Below are 22,701 nucleotides of genomic sequence, written 5' to 3'. Positions count from 1 at the left end.
TTCTTCTTTTATGTATGCTTCTCTCGCTAGCAGGCATGGTGCCCCAGCTCCAGTGCATTCACAAAGCTCTTTGCTGCCATTGGGAGTGGGGATTGTATGGCCTTATTGGACGACCACAATGGCGTTTTTGCATAGGGAAGTCATCAGACAAATGGATGTCGTTTGTACCGGCATGGCCCTGCTGATTTCCTCAAGAAGGAGGACTAGTGCGGCTTGCCTGTCTGCGCTGTTGCAGGCTGGAGAGTGCACGTCTCCCCCACTAAGTGGTCGAAGTGTTTGAAAAAAAGTAGGGGTATCGTGGGCGGAGAATCAGAGGGCAGGAATGACCCGAGCCTTGGGTCAGGGGGCGGAATCAGAGGCAAGGCCAGAAAGAGCAAAACATCCCAATTTTTAGTACTTGTTTGGCATGTCACTGACCAGTTGCAACTTATTATGGTATTTAATTCAAACACTAAATATACATGTTTATTTAAGTTTGGCTAAGCGCTTCAGGGGAAAATCTTACGTCCTGTATTATACAGATTTTTAGGTGCCACGGATCGGAGATTCAAAGTCCCCTAAATCTCCCAGGGCAGAGAACTGTCCTTACATATAAGCTCAATACAAAGTTGGCCCAGCACACTTATACAGAAAACAACCAAGTTTTATATACACATATTAATCATTCAAAGGCAGAATCAGTGGTCTTGTGTAAGCTCATTCTTTATTAAATCTTCATTTAAAAGTCTGTAGCCATAGCCAACGCGTTTCGTCCTTCACGGACTTCTTCAGGGCGAAATGAGTCTGTATCATAGAGTGGTCATAAGCCAGTTTCAGTGTGTCCTCTATCAAGGACAGTTATAGATCATAAGTCTCAAAAAAAGTTTTTAAGTCCTCTTTATGATAGTGCTTCCTCTAAATTGATGGTAACTTGCTTTCACGTTGGCGAAAAACTGTAAAAAACAATAATTCCTTTAGTACGTCGTTCTGGTTTAGATATCAGCCGGCTCCATGGCGTGGCATCCTCCGTAATGGCATTTATGTTTATTTAAGGTTTAATATGAGTTATTGAAATTAAAATACATTCACAAAGTGGGATACGTTTCCAACCACAGAATGTCCCAAATATGCTTAAAAATGGAATCACAAGCCATTTGCCTCTGAGCCATGCAGTTTCTGTCATCAGCACCTCTCCCTTTTTGCAAAAAAGGAATTCAAACATGATTGTTAAAATATCCTAGTTTCCACATAATTATGGCTCTGCCATATTTGCTACATAATATACATCATCTGCTGCATAATCTGAGGATTTTAACTAAACAATTGTTTGTAGTTAAAACGGATCAAAAGTTACAAACAAATTCGACTTGTGCTGCTGCGAAGTGGAGGGCCCTTTGTGGAGGTTGACTGGTCACCTTTCTCACTGCTGCATTTGTATGTTACACTGGTGCCAGTGAGGCAAAATCTTTGCAGAGACTGTTAGTATGAGTAAAAATGTCAAAATAATAAAGTATCCTTTATGCAGCCTTTTTTGCTGCATAATTTAGTCAATACTGCAACACAACTTTGTCCATTGCTGAAACAATTCCAGTGGCCCCAAAGCAGGCAGCACATGTTTAAAGTACTTGTGCATGAAGCAGAGAGACCGTGAAGTTCTAACTTAGTTTGGTGTGCATGCCAATCATGCATTGCTGATTCATACATGTCATTTGGGAGCAGTCAGGGGTCCCAGCTGTGACCTCTAGCTTGCTCTCTGCTGCTCCTGGCACTTCCTTTGCGACTCCTGGCCTCGGAGAGGGCAAAACCTTTGCCTCCTCTAGGGCCAGGGGTCACAAAGGAAGTGCCAGGAGTAGCAGAGAGCAAGCTAGAGGTAACAGCTGCGACCTCTGACTACTCCCAAATGTCGTCCATGTGCTGATGCTTGGTGAGTTGCACTACTACTTTTGAAACAAGGCCAAGGGAGGTACCAATGGGCGAAGTGGACTGGCCTCAAGGGTCCTGTGACCTCAGTGACAGAGTAATTGTTGCTCTAGGGTGTGCTGCTTCGTAGGCCTGCCCACAAGACTTGAAGTGAACTTCAGTATGAATTGTGGTGGACAGGCCTTCAAGGTTAACCCACACTTGCCACCACTAAGGTCCACCTGCTGGTGCTAAGACACCAGGGCTTCTAAGGTCCAGCATGGGAATGTGCTCACTCAGGAGAGTTGTCTGGTGGACTGCTCATGAATGCCGTACCTGGTTCCTCAGTTCCATATTCGGCAGTTCTAGCCATAGTGCCACATACTCACCCCCATTGAACAGCATACTGCCCCAGTGAGAGAAACTTGCACTACCTTCTACTGCAACCCAATTGTGCAGCGCTATAAACACCTGGATGTGACTCAATTCAAATTATGCACTAGACAAGAGTAATATGCTGCCTGAAAAAAAAGTAAAACATCCTGGAAAAAGAAAACACTCATAGCGAATGCAAAATGAAGTAAAGCATGTGAAATGTAAGTAGGAACAACATGGTTACCTTAATGCATTTACACTCATTATTCAGGGTATAGAGACAAAATATCGACTCCAAAATATCGACTGGACATAATATCGAGTTTTAAATATAGACTGGACAAAATATCGACTGGACATAATATCGACTACAAAAATATCGTTTTTCAGGTAAGTGAAGTAATATCGACTGTATAAAATATAGATAGCAAAAATATCGATTTTTTAATAATATATAATATTTTATAGTGTATTTTTATGTAATAATATGTGTGAATAGTGTGTATTAATGTTATAAAATATTTTATTAAATGAATTTTGTTTTTATAATAATTGCGTAATGTAATTCTGTAGCGGGTTGTGGGTTTATAGGGGAATAGGGTGGGAAGTAATTTAATAATAATTAATTAATTAATATATGTTTGTTAATATTTTTAATTAATAATTAATTGATAATTAATTAATATTAATTAGTTGATTAATTAATATAATTTTGAACATATTTTGTATTAGTAAATAATTGTTAATTAATTAATTGTAATTAGTTAATTACATTAATTAGAGTACATTTTTAATATATATAATTTTGTGTTATTTTTAAGTAATTAATTTGGAAAAAATAATATTAATTATTAAAATAATTACAGCTAATGTTCTAATATATTTACTTTATTGTTATTGTTAATTAATTATTAATTGGTAATTAAATAATATTGATACATTTTGGGTAAAGGAGCATTTTTAGGGTTCAGGGTCAGTTTTCAGTTTTTGGGTAAAGGGGCATTTTTAGGGTTCAGGGTCAGTTTTCAGTTTTAGGGTAAAGGGGTATTTTTAGGGTTCAGGGTCAGTTTTCAGTTCATGGGTAAAGGGGTATTTTTAGGGTTCAGGGTCAGTTTTCAGTTCATGGGTAAAGGGGTATTTTTAGGGTTCAGGGTCAGTTTTCAGTTCATGGGTAAAGGGGTTTTTTTAGGGTTCAGGGTCAGTTTTCAGTTTTTGGGTAAAGGGGCATTTTTAGGGTTCAGGGTCAGTTTTCAGTTTTTGGGTAAAGGGGTATTTTTAGGGTTCAGGGTCAGTTTTGGGTTTTTGGGTAAAGGGGTATTTTTAGGGTTCAGGGTCAGTTTTGGGTTTTTGGGTAAAGGGGTATTTTTAGGGTTCAGGGTCAACAAATAAGATTGTAAAAAATTATTTTTATTATTTTCATTTATTATTTAATTATTATAATTTAATTTAAGTCGTTTTAAGTATATTTTAGTAATTAAAATTTAATATTAATTTAATTTAACACTGTTTTTAATAAAGTCGATATTTTTTACATCTATATTATTGTTAACGATATTTTGTACTCGATATTTTTGTACTTACCTGTTTGTAGATACAAACTCGATATTTTGACTGTCGATATTTTGTCCACGATATTTTGCCAAGTCGATATTTTGTCCCTCGATATTATTTCAGTGATCCATTATTCAGAAATCAATGAGTGTTTTCGCCTGAAAAGCTAAGGACATCAGGGTCCGGAAGGCAGCTGCTTCAATGTCCATTGCTTTATATCATTACAAGACATAAACAGTATGGTGTAAAAAGACCACATCACTGAACAAGGAGCTGTGGTACACATTTTATAAACTAAAATAAAGAAAACTGCTAAGGATCACATTAAACATTTCCCACTCCTTACATCAAACAGGCATTGCAGTACCTCCAGGAATGGTCCAAGATGAGAAAACGAAGGAATCGCTTCACTGACAAACTCTTGAAAGTGGCGTTAATGTGTGTGGGTGTGAATATCGGGAAATGGCCACTACAACGCAGCTGTTTCCACGTAAACCTTTACCACACATGCATTACAACGCATGCATGGTTACCACAAAAGCCTTTGCCATGCAAACCTTTACTAACAAGATACGTAGTAAAGGCATGTGTGGTAAAGGCGAAAATTTGAAAAAGGGGTCTTGGGGGTCTCCACCCCAATTTTTTTTTAAAAAGAGAGGGAATAAAAAGGGGGCTTAGGGAGGTCTCCCCCCAAAAACGAAACAAAAACGCACCTGATGTGAAGCGTACTGGAGGCAATTAGCATCGTTAGAGATGAAACAGAAAGAAACTTCTGCTTCCTCTTTATGACGTCCGACGTCAAGGAGGAAGATGAAGGACATGAGATGACATGAACAGGTAAGGAGAATATTAATTTTTTTTAAAGATTGAGGGTTAAGAGCAGGGGTAAATATAAGAAGGATGGGGGAGGGGTATAACCTTAAGCATGAGTATGCCTTTAACATGCATACATTTACAACGAAAATCTGCGTAAATCTATGCGTGGTAAAGGAATATTCGTGGAAAAGGTTATGCAAACAAAAAGCATTCCGTTGTAACACATGCATGGCAAAGGCATGCGTTTCAACAGAATGAGTTGTAACAACATACAACCGTGAATATCACCAATGTGGCCTGTTTGTGACCACTCTGTCTTGCTTTATTTAGTTATTTATTTATTTGTCATATTTTGAACTTTCTTTTTTTCTCTTCGTCCAAGGGCTGCACTTCGTAATAGAAAAATGTCAGAAAAAGAAATTTCCAGCAAAAGCGTTTGTTTCTTTTTGGATCCATTTCACACGGGAACAAATGAAGGAAAGGAGAGGAAAGAGAGGGTGATATCCTTTTCTTGAAGTCACGGTTTCAGCAAGTGAGGTGGAGCAAGACAGAGACAGCGGAAGGGGAAGGGGGGCAGCTGCGAGTGGCAGAGCAGGATAAGTGGACACTGTCTTTGTCTTCTCTGGGCAAGAAGGACGAGAGAGGCCCATATCTTTCTCTGCCCACCCATTTTGGCCAGGAACGGCCAAGCCTTATCTATAGGCCTTGGCTATTTTTGCCATCCTGGGACACATATTTGAAATAACGAAGTGTGGGAAAGGATTCTAATTCTAATACATTTTTTAAAAATAGGGGTACGCGGTGCCCTGTCGATCCTTTCCAGTTTTATCAATGCCCCCACTGGGGTCACTCATTCCAGCTTCTGGGAGTGAGGTGCCCCCCTCTGTTCTGTGTGTGGGCCTGTCTCAGTTGCCAATGGTGATACGAAGGACTCCTCGGCTGCTGCTGGAGTTATGGAGTTTCTGTTGTTCTCAGAGTTTATGTTTGCAAATACGTTTTAATTGATGGTATTTGTTTGGCTTTGTCTTGAGGATTTTATAGATCTTGGTGCTTGGGTCTTCTTGTTTGTCCTATAGGACAGATATCTGCACTATTTAAGTTGGCTTGTTGGCATACCAATTGGTATATGTGATACAATGGAGTCAGGGAGAGTTTCTAAGAGTCTACGCTCCCAGTCACCGTCCTCTGCTGAAGAGGATGGCACTCATCTGGATGTGTCGAGTAGGGGTGTTGAGGTTACCCCTACTGTAGGTGCTGTTTTCCTGTCAGCAACTGAGGTCTAAGCTATGATTGATGCTGCAGTGGCTAAAATATTGTCTGGGAAGTGTAAATCCGAGCAATCATTTATAGAGCACAGCAAATCATCCGTGAGTGACTCAGATTCATCTTCAGAGTTGGGTCCTGAGTGACAGGTGATGGCTGGTGGGAAGTTTGTATCCAAAGAGGAGTTGGCTGATATTTTATCTCATATTAGAGATAACATGGATATGGCCTGCCTCGAGTGGAGGTGGTTGATGAGGATTTCCTACCGCAATTCGCAAGGCCTGCAGATCTGGCGTTGTATTTGCATCTTAGAATAAAAGATGCCATCTTCAGTTCCTGGGAGGAACCTGAGCACAGCTATATACCTCGGTTTCTCCAAAAAGCTTATGCATTGCAAGATGGGGATACGGTATTGCCCCACAACATTAAAGTGGATTCCTTCTTGGCTCCATTAATTGGCAGATCTTCTCTGAATCCGGATGACTGTATTCCATCTGATCAAGTGGATCGCAAAGTTGATGGCGAACTTAAGAAATCCTTTGCAGCTTTAAATCAGATCCTGAGAGCTGCTACTTATGGGGCCTTGATGGTGCAGTCTTTAGTGAAAGACTTTGAGGTTCTGGCTAACGCCAGTCAAAATTCCTTGTGGATGTGTTTGCAGACATCATCATGGTGGCCTCTGTAGCTTCTTCTACTTAAAATATGACCTGGTGGACTCTCTGGTACGAGACTGAAGAGCAGATTTAGCTGAGAAATCCTCCTTTTCTGAAACTTCCATTTGAAGGCAGCAGGTTGTTCAGTGAGCGCTTGGATGGACTTATCAAAAAGTCCCGTAAGGACAAGGAACATACCTGTTCTTATAGGGCATGTGCTGGGAAGTCTCAAGGCTTTGGAATCGGATGGATATTAGGGACATCAGGGACTCTTTTAGAAAGGATACACACTCTTATTCATTCCGTTGATGTAATTTCCAGCCCCGGAGAAACAAGCTAAAGGATGTTTCTGCTAAGGTGGGATCAGTGGTCCTGACTTTGGTGGTTCATCGGATCCAGGTCCTGTGGGAGGAAGGTTATGTGGTGTTCTTCCAGCATTGGCTATCTGCATTACAGAGGCCTGGGTACTGAGTATCATTTGCAGCGGTTATCTAATCCACTTCATCTCACCTCCTCCAGATACAGAATGCATCCCTACTCCTGATCCAAGAAATCCAGAAAAAAGGCAGCCCTGTTGGCCAGTGTTGCATTCCTGCTGCAGGAAAATGCAATCATCCCAGTGCCTCAGGTTCAAGTCGATCAGGGGATGCATTCGATTCTCATTCTAGTCCAGAAGGTATTGGGGAAGTTTCGAAAAACAACAGGTGATGGACAGAATGCAGAACAATGTCATACATTCACCCCAGTACAGAGATCTGGGCCTGAATCCATCGTTTTTTTGCTCACCATGCCATTGGGGAAGTTTCGGCCTATGTTGGACCTGAAGTGTGTCAAACGCTGGATGGCTACCATCCATTTCAAGATGTGTTTGTTGCAGCAACTCATTCCTCTGGTGTCTCCAGGACAGCTTATGGTGACCTTCAGGAGCCAAACCTATATGTCCCAATCCACGCGAGTCATAAGCGGTTTCTGAGGTTTGCTTTGGGCACGCCCATTTCCAGTTCTGGGTGCTGCCCTTAGGATTGGAATCAGCACCTATTTTCTTTACGGAGGTGTTAGCTCATTTGACTGCTGTTTTTCACCTGCAGGGAATTTCCATCTTTCCCTATCTTTGACGATTACCTGGTCAAGGGGGCATCTTCTCTCCTGACCTCTTCTCATGTGGCCACTGTTCTGACTCTTCTGTTTTCTTGTGCGTCTTTGGTGAATGAAAGTAAATCCTAGCTGACTCCACTGCAGGATCACATCTTCATAGGAGCCTGTTTACAGACAGATCTGGGCATGGTCACTCTGCTGGATTTGAGGGTCGTCAAGATTCACTCTCATTGGGTGATCTGTTGTCTATTCCTCAGCCAGTCTTGCTCTGGATGAAGGTGTAGGGTGATCAGGTTGCCACTGTGCTTTTGGTTTATTGGGCTACGTGGTACCTGAATGTCCTCATGAGATTCAACCTGAGTCACTGGTTTCCCAATGTACAGGATATGTCATGTCTACTTGCAGTGACAATGGAGGTTGAAGGAACTACAGTGGTTGCTCGTTCGTTCCAGCATCTTGAAGGGTGTTCTCTTTTCTGCTCCTGTTCTGGTGGTCGTCACAACGGATGCCAGCAAGAGGGGATGGGGGGCATGGTCAGGAGCCCTGCAGGTCGGGGGCTTATGGGATCTCAGCCAGAGTTGTCAGTCGTCCAATTGGAGTGAACTGAAGGCAATATGTCTGACCCTCCTTCACTTTCCTCACCTGCTTCTGGGCAAGGATGTTGTCATTCAGACAGGCAATAGCACTGCCAAATCCTTTGTTAATCGTTAGGGGGAAAATAGCCCAATCATTGTCAGAGATTGCGGATCAGCTGTTTCTATAGGTATAGTCTTAGCTGGGGTTTCTCTTGGCCATTTACATTCAGGGGTTCTGGATTCTCAGGCTGATCGACTGAGTAGGGAGATTCCATCCTCTCAGGAATTTTGTCTCTCTCCATACATGTTTTCCAGAGGGGTGTGTCAGTTGTGGTGACTCCCCCCAGTGGATCTGTTTGCGAGTCTTCACAAAGCCCTTCTTTCCAGTTTTTTTCCAAGGGATAGTCGGAGTCGACATCAGAAGTGGATGCCCTAACATGTCCTTGGCCGTCCGGCCTGATGTTTGCTTTCCCTCCATTTCCATTAATCCAGAGGTTTCAGATACTCTGGTTCAGAGGGTGAGGGCTCAGGCCATTCTAGTGGCTCAGACATGGCTTTGCTCTATCTGGTTTCCTCTACTGATGACAATGAGGGTTGGTCAGGAATGTCAGCTTCCCTTGGTTCCTTCTCCTCTGAATTTTCTGGTGCTCCAGGCAAAGTCTCTGGAGAAAATCAAGCTGACAGCTTGGAGGTTGAATCGGGGGATGATTTTTCAGGGTCCTTCATACTCTGTCACTTTCTCTGTGCAGGTTGTCCACCAGGTATTCATATGCCCGGCACTGGAAGACATTTCAAAGATGATGTGATCGGAAGCAACTGCTTCCCCTTTCTGTGTCTCTCTCCCAGGACCTTGAATTTCTTCAAGATGGCTCTCAGTTGGGACTCAGTCCTGCCACTCTTATAGTTCAGTGGGCAGCTGTTGAGGCTGTTTGGTCCCCATGGGGTAGTCTGGTGGACAACCAGAGACTGGTCACCAGGATTTTTGAAGGGGTTTCCAAATCTCCATCATGTCCCGCAGGTAGTGTGTCTCTCGTGGTTTGGAGTTGATCTTGCAGGCTCTCAAATATCACAATTTTTAACCTTTGTCTTCCATGGAGTTCCAGCTTATAACTCTGAGCGTGTCCTTCTTGGTGGCTGTTTCTTTAGCTCGCAGCCTGGGATAGTTGGGTTTTCTGTCTTGTTTCCCTCCTTTTTTCAGGTCTTTATTGACAGAATTGCCCTATGGTTGGGTTCTGGATTTGTCCCAAAGGTGAAGTCAATGCTCCATCTTAAGCAGGATGTAATTCTTCCCATTATTTTTCTAGATCCTCAGTTTTGATCTATCTGGAAGGGGTGAAGGAGTTTCTGACACTTTGATGGTAAATTTTGGTCCTGGTCGTAAGGGACACAAGCTTTCAAGTCAGACCTTGGGCAGGTGGATCAGATCTATGATTTTGTTGGTATACAAGCAGTTTGGTTTGTCGTCTCCGCTGAGGATCCAGGGCATGTCCACTTCCATTGCTGAGGTTCGGGGGGCCTCTTTGCAGTAGATTTGTCAGGTCGACATGTGACCGGTCCCATACACTTTTGTTAGCCATTTTCAGGTGGGACAGGGCCCAGAGGTGCCAGATGTTTTGAATTCCAATGTGTTGGCATCTGTGTTGTTACAGTTTGTTCTTCTGTTGATTAAATTTGGTTTCCACATATTCTTTAAATTTGTCCTGGTACTGTTTGTGGCTTGGGTACATCTCACATAGTGATTCACCATGGATAGAATGACGAGGAGGTAATGCTGTGATTACTTGCCGGTAATGGCATTACTCTGAGTTCTTCTCTTGCGGTGTTTAATCAGCCCCTCCCTCCCGCCCAGTCGGCCAGTCTAACTGTGTGGTATCTTGGGCTTGGTATGGAACAGGAAGTAAGGAGGTGGTAGAGGGCTTTTGTAGCTTGAGGAGGATTGTGAAGGGAGGATTGGGATTGTGAAATATGTTGTGAAGTACTATATGTAGAACTGTATCTGACTCACAGGTCTATTTGTTTTATATTGGAAATGGATTACTTGCTGTATGATGCAAAATCTCAATAAAAGACTTATTGAAAAGAAACATTGCAATAGATGGCTTTCACATTCTACTCTGATTGCACGTGTATTATTTGTAGTTACAACTTTGTTATTGACATCTGTTAGAAACAAACTGATTAACAAAGGCATTCTTGTGGCCTTGTTCTCCGCAGACATACCGAACACATATACATATTCAAATTTAGTAACATATCATCTTAACACCCAAAGCTCTAAGTCATGACTTGTGCAATGCTCCAACTCAGAGCGATGTGTTCTAACATCTTGTTTAGGATTAAATTACACACAGGGGCATATTTACGAGCCCCTTGTGCCTCAGTTGTGTCACTTTTTGTGACGCAATGGCCGCACAAACCACCAATCATACTTATGAGGCCACACAAAGCCACTTTGAATGGCTTTCAGTGGCCTCGTAGATAAAGAGTAAGGCAAGGCTGCGCAAATTGCTGTGTTGCCTTTCTTTCTCCTCAGGAGGCGCTCCATGGGCATTGAGGGGGATGTTCCCATGCAACACCCATGGATTTTGACGCATCCCCAGATTCACAAGACCATGTAAACGTGGGTATGCGCCAAAACTTTACGCCTCCCCAGGGGTGGCGCAACGAGAAGCACAGTGGTGGATGTGACAGCAAGGAGTAGCAGCAAATGGCAGATGCGTGCTGTGCTTGCTGAGTCCACATGCTTTCAATCTGACGGCCGAAAGTTCACCACCTGATTTTCTTTGCAAAAAACGTGTTCTAATAATTAGGAAATCGTCTCTCAGTTATTATACACAACCTTACTACCACAAATCCAGCCTCAGCGAAATCCACCTGCTGCACCACTTAAAGCCTTGGCCCCTGCCATCTTTGGAACCATAAATAAAACATAAACAAAATGGCGGCTGCATCTTTCCCCAAGCGCAAGCAGCATGATGAAGCATTAACATGCAAATGTTTTCATGCTAGGCAGCTTTTTTTGCGGATGCTGCATAGCATCATGCAAAAGCATTTCTTTCTGCAGACGTTGCATAGTCTCAGCCGAAAAGCATTGGCAAGGCCAATACATCCGAAAAGGCAAAAACTATTGTCCTTGGAAATGCTTGATTTATTATCTATTTGAATAGTTCGTTTACTTTCAGCTATCTCTCCTCTCTTCCAGGCATGGGACCAACGTTCTGAGTCTTGGTCACAGTCATGAAGTCTTTGTTCTGCTGCCATGTGGGACCACAGGAACCTGATTTGAACAAGAGGCCAGTTTCATTGCGCAGTAAAGGCTCTGGCTGCTCTTTCTTCTTCTGCTACACATTCGAGAAAAGACTTCCTACAGACTGACCTTCCTTTTGGTAAAACTTTCTTGTCGAAAAATGATTTTGGTGAGCGCCTACATTTCACAGTGTGGCAGTGTCAACAGCTTTTACCTCAAAATCTTTTTTAAAAAGTTTACCCCTTGCATTTCCACCTTGTTATAATTATAAATTACAACTCCAAGTTTTATTTCGCCATAAAATAATATTGATATTACAAAAAAGTCATACTGTGATCTTGCTTATGTCCAATTTGCGTCTGGTAGTTCTATTTGATTATATGGTCTAGGTTATTGCACATTATATTAATCAAAAACATTTTGATATATTTTCAATTACAAAGTGACATTGACAATTCATTATTCAGAGACCGTTTGCTTTAGTGTGCTTTTATCTGTTCTCGCCGACCTGAATACGGGTATATTTAATCATCGTACGAAATAAAAGACAGCGTTTGCTGTTTTTCACAATATATATGCTAGCTCATAATTTTAGGTTTAGATTGGTTGTTTATTGCGTTCAGATTCCCAAATTGCTGCCATTTCTTGTGACATTTTTTTAAAGGTATAATTTTCATTTGCTCACAGCAACATGATTGGTAAAAGCCTTTTTTTACAGCATGTATTAATGTTTGTACAACCTCGAAGAGACAACATAACCTCTCACAGAGGACAGCACGTTGTGTCCCAGTTTCCCATTTGTGGCGTGTTCACATCCTCTCTAGTGACCGTGTTCAACTCAGTAAGAGGCTTGTAAGCAACAATGTCTCAATTCAATCGACATTTCCGGTTACTAAAGGTCACGGGCTGAATCTCGAAAACAAGCTCTACCTATCAACTTTGAAGTGTAAAATTAGGCTAGAGAAGCAATACATTAGCTATGACGTTTGGAACAATGTGAAAACAGCTAGAGCGGCCGACTTTGAAGTTGGGGAACCAGGTTTGAGTGTGGTAGAGGCTCAAGCATTATGTTATTCTAGGCAAATCACTTAATCTCCCCCTGCCTAGAAATTAACAATTCGGGTTGAAATGCAACCGGTGCTCATATGAAGTGCTTTTATACCTTTGGGTCGAGTTTGTGCTATACAAATCGCCAAAAAAAAACATTATTAGGTCTTGCTTTTGCTGTTCTTGTGAAATCTATTGTTTTTAATATATTTTAAAAGGGACTTCAACTTTTATTGAGCTTGCAAGTTTACTTTCCACCGTTTCTATTGCTTGTAGGCTGTTCTCCCTTCTGTGTCTCTCTTATCAGCTTCCCGGCCAAACTACTCATTCCCATCCACGTTGGTGGTACAAACAATTTTTGTTTGGTTAACGCTGCATTACGTTCACTGTTTAATTTTTGTTATCTTTCCCTACTAACACCTAATATTGCTATATTTTACTGCTGAACTGTCAGTCACAATTGCAGTTACCTTGCAGTTAAAAGGGGCTTTATTTAAATGGTGCAGCAGGTGCAGTGGCAGTGGGCCCAAAAGCATGACCCTCTTAAATACAGATTATTGCTACATATTACTACTAACAGAAAGTCACAAGTGCAGTTGTGTAATAGGCACTAGGGTCATGATTTCGGTGCAACAGGAGCAGTGACATTGGGATCAAAAGCTCCAGGCACACCACTAAACACCTGACATTGCAATATTTTACTACTTAACAGGCACAAACAAGTTCAGTTACCTTGCAGGGAATAGGATCATTATTGAAATGGTGCAGCAGATGCATTGGCACTGGGGCCAAACGTTGTCATAACTAGGCAGTCACAAATGCTAATATCCTGCAGGCACTAGGGTCATGATTTGAATGGTGCACCAGGTGCAGTAGCACCAGGCTCAAAAGTTATCAGAGCTCCTCTAAACACCAAATATTGCTATATTTTAACTACTAAACAAGCAGTCACAATTGCAGTTACCTTTCAGTTAAAAGGAGCTTGATTTAAATGGTGCAGTAGGTGCTATGGCACCAGAGCCAATAGCTCTAGGGACCCCACTAAACACAGATTATTGCTAAATTTGACTACTAAACAGACAGTCACAAGTGCAGTTACCTAGCAGGCAATCGGGCCGCTATTGAAATGGTGCAGTAGCTTCAGTGGCACCAGGCCAAAAGTTGTCATAACTCCTCTAAAAAACACATATTGCTATATTTCACAACTGAACAGGTAGTCACAAATACAGTTATCTTGCAGACACTAGGGTCATGATTTGAATGGTGAAGCAGGTGCAGTGGCACCGGCCCCAAAAGTTGTCAGAATGCATCTAAGCACCAAATATTGCTATATTTAACTAGTAACAGGCAGTCACAAGTGCAGTTACCTTGCAGGGACCAACGTCATGATTTCACTGGTGCAGCAGGTGCAGTGGCACTGTGGTCAAAGGCTCTAGGAACCCCACTAATCACAGATTGTTGCTAGATTTGATTACTAAACAGGCAGTCGTAAGGGTAGTTAACTTACAGACACTAGGGCCATGATTTCAATTGTGCAGCAGGTGCAGTGTCACCTGGGCCCAAAGCTCTAGAAGCTCCTCTAAATATCAAATATTTCTATATTTTACTACTAAACAGACAGTCACAAGTACAGTGACCTTGCAGGTAATAGGGTTATGATTGAAATGGTGCAGCAGGTGCAGTGGCACCAGGGCCAACAATTGTTTTAACTCCTCTAAATAATAAATATTGCTATATTTTACTGCTTTACATGCGTTCACACATGCAGTTATCTTGCAGGCACTAGGGTCATGATTTGGATGGTGCAACAGGTGGAGTGGCATCAGGCCCAAAAGTTATCTAACTCCTCTAAACACCCTAGCCATACTTTAGTACTAAACAGGCGCAAGTGCAGTTATCTTGCAGTTAAAAGGGGCATGATTTTAATGGTGCAGCAGGTGCTGTGGCACAGGGAGCTACAGTGCCAGACACGCCATTAAACACTGATTATTGCTATATTTTACAACTAAACAGGTAGTCACAAGTTCAGTCATCCTGCAGGCTCTAGGGTCATGATTTAAATGGTGCAGCATGTGCAGTGGAACAAGGCCCAAAAGTTGTCAGAACTCCTCTACACACCTAATATTGCTGTATTTTATTACTAAACAGGCTGTCACAATTGAAGTTACCTTTCAGTTAAAAGGGGCATGATTTGAATGGTGCAGAAGGTGTAGTGGCACCGGGGCCTAAAGCTATAGGGTCTCCACTAACACAGATTATTGCTACTTAACAGTCAGTCACAAGTGCAGTTATGTAGCAGGCAATTGGGTCATGATTGAAATGGTGCAGAAGCTTCAGTGGCACCAGGGCCAAAAGTTGTCATACCTCCTCTAAACACCAAATATTGCTATATTTAACTACTAAACAGGCAGTCCCAAGGGCAATTACCTTGCAGGCACTAGAGTCAGGATTTCACTGGCACAGCAGGTGCAGTTACATTGGGACCCAAAGCTCTAGGAACCCCTCTAAACATAAAATATTGCTATATTTTACTACTAAACAGGCAGTCACAAGTGCAGTTACCTTGCAGGCAATAGGGTCATTATTGAAATAGTGTAGCAGGTGTATTGGCTCTGGGGTCAAAAGTTGTCATAACTCCTCTAAACACCAAGTATTGCCATATTTTACTCCTTAACAGGCAGTCACAAACACAGTTATTTTGCAGGCACTAGTGTCATGATTTGAATGGTGCAGCAGGTGGAGTAGCACTGGGCCCAACGTTGTCTAAACTACTCTAAACACCTAATATTGGTACATTTCACTACTAAACAGGCACTCACAAATGCAGTTACCTTGCAGCTAAAAGGGGCATGATTTGAACGTGCAGCATGTTCACTGTCACAGTGGTCAAAAGCTCTGGGACCCCACTAAACACAGATTATTACTAAATTTGACTACTGAACAGACAGTCACAAATGCAGTTATCTTGCAGGCACCAGGGTCAAAATTTGAATGGTGCAGCATGTACAGTTACACCGGGCCCAAAGCTATAGGAACTCCTCTAAACAAGCAGTCACAAATGCAGTTACCTTGCAGCTAAAAGGGGCATGATTTGAATGGGCAGCATGTTCAGTGTCACAGCGGTCAAAAGCTCTGGGACCCCACTAAACACAGATTATTACTAAATGTGACTACTGAACAGACAGTCACAAATGCAGTTATCTTGCAGGCACCAGGGTCACAATTTGAATGGTGCAGCATGTACAGTTACACCAGGCCCAAAGCTATAGGAATCCCTCTAAACACCAAGTATTGTTATATTTAACAGCTAAACAGGCAGTTACAAGTGCAGTGACCTTGCAGGCAATGGGGCCATGTTTAGAATGGTGCAGCAGGTGCGGTTGCTAGATAAACAAAAAGAGGAGTACCACCATAAAGTATCAAGAGAATTCCTAATGGGGTGTGTGACTGACAAAAGGAAAGAATGTATCCTTTTGTTAAAAACCCCTCACTCACCAGCCTAGTGGTGACATGCTTCATCATCGGGGCCCACCCTGGCGGCCTAGCGTCACCAGGGTGTGCTACAACACCTGAAATACAGTGGAGCGGGTTGTGAGTGTAAGTGCAAATAAAGGTGTGTTAAAAATTGTCCTGGTTTAACTTAGTGGGAAGATACATTTTATTTACAAGCAACTGGACAATATTAAAAAAGGTGGCGAGATACTATGAGGGTAGTTACGGCCAAAAGTATCTCTGTATGTGTACTGGTCTACATGTTTCAACCTTAGATGGAATGTGTCAGGTTTTCGTAAGGACCAAAAACAAGGAAGTGGACGGTCTGTGCCCCCTAAAAGGCGCACCCAATCCTAATTCCTCGTGACCCAGTTAGCAAAACTCGCTAATGGTGAAAAGCTCTAGCCTCAGTGGGCGAGCGTGTGTAATAAAAATCAAACAGACCTGTGGGGAAGAAAGAGAGAAACAAACATCCATCAGACGTGATCAATATTACATGCCTGTTACGTTGTGCAGTATCGTGTCTCTGTGTCTTCATGCTTCATGCCACTCTCATTAGGAATTTGTGTTGGTATTTGCGTGATATAGTCGTGCTGTTCGTAGGCCCACTAGGGGCATGCTATTTTGCCAACTCACGCATACTTATCAAAAGGTGCGTGCTCAGTGGCATACACTACTTTTATTCCAATCTTGCGCACTCTTAGTAATTATAGTGCCGTGATATCTAACTCTAGCATCCCTATTATTGTGGTCGCGAGGATCGTTTTTAGATGTGCATAGTTACCCGTAAAAATCAAGGGACACACAAGGACTTACTTACATAAAACACGGAAAACAAACAAACATATAATGGTAGAAGGGAGGCGGCTTACTCCTATTCTAGTGTCTGTTGCATCGGAGGGCAGGGAGTGGTGTCACCACTTAATGAAACGTATTCTGCAATTACATGGGGGCAACTGTTACAAAAAACGGTTGCCTATCAAGATAAGTCGCGTGTCGCAGTAGATTATGGACTCGGTAATGGCGGTGAGTCTCAGAAACTAAAAAGCAGGTCTGCTTTACTTACAGTTTACTATTACACTTACAGAGTGCCATTCATGAAGGGTCAAACAACCAATGTGTTTGTAATGATGGAAATATGCGGAGTGGGATATTGTAGGGCGTCCGGTGTCACCTCCACCCAGTATGCCAGGCTGGTTCAGAGTCGCGGATGTGTGAGGATATAACACCGTATTACATAAAAGTCATTACTTCAGGGTGGCAGGCTTCAGTGGTTTGTAGATATCCCTGGGTACTAGTTATTTTAAAACAGAGGCCCAAGGAATATTGTCGTTCAGGCCTATCTTATGTGTCGAAAGCCTGTAGATCCATCGTTGTTCTTTTTCAAACAAGCTGTTCTGTAGATTTGGACCTGGTTGTACTTGTTCTATTACTGTCCATTGCATATCATTTGGTGTATGATGTGCCGCCAGGTAGTGGTCTGTGAGTCTTGTGGTGTTTTTCTTGCAGCGAATCGTACTCCGGTGTTCACTGATACGTTGCTTTACCTTGCGCATTGTCATGCCTATATATGGTTTGCCACACATGCATTTGATCATATACACCACATTGCTGCTGTTACAGTTGGTGTGTGATCGCTGTTCCCAGGTTTTGCCTTCTTCCATTGTAATGCCGTGGATTGACCATAACGGATGTTTGGTGGTCAATGAATTGCATTAGTGCATAGGTTGATCTGTCATATTGAGAAGTAATGGGAGTACAACGATTTCTTGGAAAACTCGGCTTCAGCAGTCAGGGACATCCCCTTTCTTGAATATTGATTTGTCCTACAAATCATGGTGTTGTCAAAGAACTACCGTTCTTTGGTGACTTTATTATGTCCGACCTTATGTCAATCCAAACACCTTCAATGTATAAATATGCCTACACTTGCCCTAGGAACACACGGTGGTTTGGAGCAGTTCGACTATCTACTTGCCTGACGCATCTCGCTACAGCAAGTGCCGAAGGAAGCCGACCCTTCAGCTGACGCACTGACAGAGAGGCTGCCTTTCTCTCGCTGAGAATCCAGCTCCAGTGTTTCCAAGCTCCCCTTGCGGTATGTTGGGAAATCGAGTCCGGAGACAGACATACCAGACCTCCTTCATTCTCAAACCAAGGTAGGGAGCTGATTAGACCCTAGGAGAAATCTTGGATAGATTCTTGGCAAAGAAACTAAAACTATGCAACACCTCACCTACTTCTTTCCTCGTACTAGACTTAGGTTAGGTACATTGGGGTAGGCGTTATTTAGAAGCACCAGTTGAGTACGTTTTAGTCTTTATTATTTATGTAGGTATTTTATGGCTTAGAAACCACACCATACTTTTACAGTATTATAATACTCTTCTTGCTGTACGCATTATACTTTACAGCCAGTATTACGATTGTAGCATTTCATTTCTTCTGCATGAGAAAGAAGACTGTTCAATAAATACTTTTATTGAAAACGCCTGCCTCTTTATTTCTCTGTACCTCTGATGAAACGAAGCATACAGGATTGACTGAGTAAAATATCTATCTATTGTTTCCACGACTCTGAAGATCGGTTGTATTCTTGGGGAAAAAAAGTTGTCATGTTTATGCGGTTGTCAGAAACTAATCCCCTCTTGTTCATTTGAGAAAGTTTCTAGTGACCTCTGAGCCAGCTGGCAGTCACAATATAGTCTAATATATTCGACAGAGTCCAAGTCGACCTAAGTCCTACGTCACATCTGTAGAATATATTATTCCCATGCCCAGAGCCTATTGGGAATATAGGAACTACACTACGACTGCACACTCTTAAAACAGGTACAAGCTTTGTCTAATTTAGCTTGCTTTACACCTGGTACTTTAGCTCATAGTCCCTTTAAAAAAATGTTATTTAATAATTAGAAAGGTATACAAATGGAATACATTTCATACATAATATTTTCATGAATAATTAACTAACATAGTTGATACATTATTACATGAATATATCTATAGCCCCATTTATGCTGATGAAGCTTCCTTAATTCATCATATAGCTATAAAGTGTCCTGTGCCAAGTATAGAGGGGTGAGGGGAGCTCATACGGGTATTTAACCAGACGGAAATTTCCATCCCCCCAGAATTCTCTGTCCCTTTACTTCTGGCGTCTCTTATCTCACATATCCCACTAGCTAAATCCTATATTGAGTGGGTCCTACCATATCATGATTGTGTGGCTAAACACATAAGGTAAAAGCTGGACCCCACAGCAGACCCTTTATCCTGTCGCTTTTTTTCTTGATTATCATACCTTGGATCTATCCCCTTTTACTCTGTCCTATTATTAAGCCATACCGTCAGGGGTGCCCAGACCTTTCATCGCCGGCCGCTAGTCTGTGTGCCTTTACATTTATACAGTGCTGTTTCTTGTCCATAGATGCTCAGCAGACAGTGTAGCCAAGCCTGATACGTTGGGAGATCAGCATCTTTCCATGCAGTAGCAATCAGTAGATGAGTCACAGCAATTATAATAAAGATAAAGTCCATTTGTGTCATATCTAAATTACCCTGGACATCATATCCTTGTAGCAGCAAGAGTGGGCCCTTTTTGGCATCTAGGACAGTTATCATTTTCCCTCTTCCCCCAGTCATATAGCTTTGCAGGTTTGTAATATAAATTAAAATCTGTTTTGTAGTGCTGGGCCTTCAAGTTGGCTGATAAAAAGATCTTCATTCCCATTGCAAGTGACATGTCTAAATCAGCATCACCATCCCCCACACATTCAACACCATCCCCCACACTTTCTGCCCATTTTGCCACAGTTTTTTCCAAGTCATCAGGGACAGTTTCAATAAAAGGTTTATAAATGCAACTAATCCAACTATCCCTTCGACCGATTATTTCCAGAATTGGAATTTTCATCAGATTAAGGGCCCCGTTGGCAAGCGCATAAGGTATTCCTTAATCTGTATATACTTTGATTGTGATCATCTTAAAATGCAGCTAAAGGGAGAGATGAGTGCCACAAAGGCATATACCCATTGTATTTTGTAATTTTCAACAATTAGCAAACCTGCGTCCAAATCTTCCAGGCGGCCTTTATGCACTTGAAGCATGTCTTTTTATAATATCTGGGTTCCAGTTGCTTAAGGAAAACTCCATGTGCCTCTTTTCCAATAGCTAATTGATAAATAGATGTTAAATCTGAATTCCTAAGAATCAAACTATCATCTGTAAGCAAGATACCCATCTGTTGTAATGTTACAATGTTTTCATTAAACAGTAAGTTTGGAACAGCCCATCCCCCTCTTTTCCATGGGAGTGTCAGAGTTTTCAGCGTCCGACGGGTTTTCTGATAATTCCATATAAAATGTGTAAACATAGCATTAATTTTTTTCATTGTTACATATGCCACCTCGAGGTGGATTGAACGAATAAATACAACAATTTTGGAAAAACAACAATTTTTAGCACATTTGATCTCCCTATAATTGTTAAGTGTACCTTATCTAAGCGTCTTAATTCCTTACTAATATTATCAAGTACTGAATCTAAATTAATGGGCCAGATCGAAACCATGGTGGAGCTTATCCTGACCCCCAGATAGGTGGTCAAATCATCATTTCAAGGGTTGTGATAGTTACATTGCCTCAAGCAGACTATGTGAGTCTTTCCTTTGTTCAGTAGGTGCCCAGATTTGCTCCCAAATTCCTCTGCCATGCTCTCGACCTCTTTGATTGTCTTCTCGAGCTCTGTTGTAATATTAGCGATGTCATCCACATACGCCAGGATCATAATGTCATACCCGTTACTTATTAATGGTTTTATTGCTTGGTTCTGTAGGATATGATTAATCAATGGGTCTATATTCCATGCACAGAGAATTTGGGAGCAGGGACATCCCTGCCTCGTCCCTCTATTTTCCCCGATGGATTACCCATCACTTGTAATCAAGCATAGGGTTTATAGTACATTGCTCGGATCACAGTGACAAGTCAGGGGCCAAACCCTCTCTCCGTCAAGACCCCCCAGAGATAGTGCCATGACACCCGATCAAAGACTTTTTCTGCATCTAGGAGAATCACAGCCATCTCACCCCGTTGTTTCAGCTATATCCAATAATGAAATAATTCGCCTTGTATGGTCTGTGTCCCCCTACCTGGTACAAAACCAAGCTGCCATGGTAAGACCAATATAGCTACAATTCTCGGTAGCCGATTGGCTAAAACCTTTAACTATATTTGTGCATGGGAATTATTTAAAGATATAGGTCGATATGAGGCAGGTAATTCTGGCGGCTTCCCCTTTTTAACAAATATAACTATATTTGTTCCCTGCCATGAGGAGGGTGGATTCCCATTATATTGCACATCTAAAAATATAACTATATTTGTTCCCTGCCATGAGGAGGGTGGATTCCCATTATATTGCACATCTAAAAAAAGATCAGGCACTATCTGAGAAATTTCATGTTGGAGTAACTTATATAACTCTAGGGGAATTTTATCTTGCCCGGCAGCCTTGCCAAAAGTAAGGAGCAGAGAGCATCCATAATTTCTTCTAAAGAAAAGTCTTCTTCCGCCTCCTGATACACTACTTCATCAAAGCTTTTTAGTTTCTGCCTTCTTACATTCTCAGCCAATATATTAGGGCTAAGAGGGTCAGCCTGGTATACATTTTTGTAAAACTGGTAAAGAAAAATGCCCATAATCTCCTCAGATCTATCCTCATATTACCCTTTGCTATTTTTAATTTTAGTTATATTGTTTCTAATGGTTTTTTGTATTGTGTGTAGAGCCAGCAAGCTTCCCCCTGACTCCCTATACTCATAGATCGCCTTTTTATGAACCTGATAACTTTGGCCCATTTTCTACGGAAAAAAGCTATTAATCTCTGAATTTATTGTAGCCAATTTCAATGTTTACTCCCTTAGTTTATCCACCAGCCCCCCTTGCCAATCAAGTTCAGGTGTTCTATCTCTAATTGTGAGTTCATCAAGATGAGGGAAGAGGAATAGCTGTCCTATCTGTTCCCCAGAATTAGGCAGGATTAATCAAAGGTGGATAGGACACTTGTAACCACTACTACCAAGAGAAATATTTGGAAAACCCTCATAAACGTTGTGTATAACGTAAGCGGTATATGTTGTAGGCCGCCCCACACAAACGTTATGGCAGCAGCCATTGGGTTTAACAATTTGTAAATTGCCAGCCTCACCCGAGGCGTTCTCTGGTTTCGTGGCAGTCTCCAGAGAATTTAGAGTTACCCCACTGAGAGTGTGCAAAAAGGTTTTGTTAAAAAAGCTTCCAGACGACTTAGATACTCTTTATTAGTATCGCTGGACCGCTAGGTTAAAAAAAGGTTGGGTATGCCCGCAGGAAGTTAGGTATCCATAGCATATGATTAATAATTTTGCAAGAACGTCGACATGTTTCTGCTCTGTTGGCCAGGGTGGTCTAAGAGCATTCGTCAGGACAAATACAACATTTAACACAGATAGAAAAACATATCACTATTTGTGATGTTGGTGGGTAGATTTATAAACTTATTAGTCTTACCCTTCTGTTTGCGGTATATGAGGTCACCTAAAAATTATTAAAGAGAAAGGTGGGGTCACTCCTAGCATTTATCCAATATTCAGGAAATGGTTAATAAACAGAACTAGATACTGTTTTTGTAAAAGCTCAATTGAGACATAAGGAAACAGGTTAATGG

The sequence above is a fragment of the Lissotriton vulgaris genome, chromosome 1_1, assembly GCF_964263255.1.
Source record: "Lissotriton vulgaris chromosome 1_1, aLisVul1.2, whole genome shotgun sequence".
Taxonomy (NCBI): domain Eukaryota; kingdom Metazoa; phylum Chordata; class Amphibia; order Caudata; family Salamandridae; genus Lissotriton; species Lissotriton vulgaris.
The sequence above is the reverse complement of the archived record's forward strand: the minus strand, read 5'-3'. Positions refer to the sequence as shown.